The following is a 1,300-nucleotide window of genomic DNA, read 5'->3' as shown; positions in this document are numbered from 1 at the left end:
GTGACTGAACTGAACTGAACTGACTGAAACCACTCACCTTGGCCAGGCAAGATAATAACCCCTTGCATAAGATGTTTCAAAACAGGAAGTGTATGGAAACATCAGTCGCTCAGTGTCCTACTCTTTGTGACCCTGTGGACTGTAGCCCACCAGGCTCCTCTGTCCATGTATCTCTCCAGGCAAGAATATTGGAGTGGGTTGCCATTCCCTTCTCCAGGGGATCTCCCTGATTTGAACCCAGGAGGTCTCCTGCATCGCAAGCAGATTCTTTACCATCTCAGCCACCAAGGAAGTCCCAGAGGATGGAGCAAGCAGGAATTATTAATGAGGGCTCCATGGTTCCTGAGCTCCTACCCTCTCCCCTTCCTAGTCTGCTGCTACTGGCACTGACCAGGGACTTGCCTTCATCCCCTCTCCAATGTCATTACCATAAAGAACAGCTGGTAACCCCAGAGGAACAAGAACACACAAGCTCAAATGATAAAGCATCTGAAGAGTATAACATCTATTTTTTTAAGTGAACAAAGTGGAAAACATAGCATTTGAAGAATTGTTAGAACAAACAAAACTGTTTTAAATTAGGCATGATAGATATTCTTTAGGAGATAAGGAATAAAATGAAACAAGGACAGAAAAAAAATTTTTAAATATCCCAATGGAAATATTAGACATGAAGATAAAGCAGTCAAAATAAAGAATATAGTGGATCAGGGTAATAACAAGCAGATACTTTAAAGGTGAATTGCAACAAAACTGAGATAAGGCAATTCCCCAAAAGGCAGCAAAAAGGATAAAATGAGAAAAGCTTAGAGCTATGAAAGACTAAAGTAGAATTAGCAATATCCACATAGTCTTGAAAGAAGACACAGGAAAAGCTTTAGACAAAATTCAACACCCAGTGCTCACTCCAGCAGCACATATAGTAAAATTGAAATGAAACAGAAGATTAGCATAGCCCCATGTGCAAGGATGGCATGCACTTTTGTGAAGCATTCTATATTTTTTTTAAAAATTCAACACCTATTTATAAAAAAAACTTTCCAAAAAGTGGGCATAGAGGGAACATACCTCAACATAACAAAGGCCATATACAACAAACCCACAGCAAACATTATTCTCAATGGTGAAAAACAGAAAGCATTTCCTCTAAGATAAGGAATAAGACAAGGGTGCCCATTCTCACCGCTATTCAATATAGTTTTGAAAGTCCTAGTCATGGAAATGAGAGAAGAAAAAGAAATAAAAAGAATCTGGATTGGAAAAGAAGTAAAACTTTTACTGTTTGCAGATGATGATACTA

General features: G+C 38.8%; 1 non-coding gene across 1 annotated transcript; it reads left to right on the top strand.

The window, feature by feature from the left end:
* The first annotated feature begins 898 nt into the window (after positions 1-898).
* LOC145522081 (U6 spliceosomal RNA) lies at positions 899-1,004 on the top strand. The gene has a single exon (XR_014065900.1). It is a non-coding gene; the product is annotated as a U6 spliceosomal RNA (small nuclear RNA).
* Positions 1,005-1,300: the final 296 nt, after the last annotated feature.

This window comes from Giraffa tippelskirchi, chromosome 9 (genome assembly GCF_054371585.1).
Source record: "Giraffa tippelskirchi isolate mGirTip1 chromosome 9, T2T-mGirTip1v1.2.pri, whole genome shotgun sequence".
NCBI lineage: Eukaryota > Metazoa > Chordata > Mammalia > Artiodactyla > Giraffidae > Giraffa > Giraffa tippelskirchi.
The sequence above is the reverse complement of the archived record's forward strand: the minus strand, read 5'-3'. Positions and strand labels throughout refer to the sequence as shown.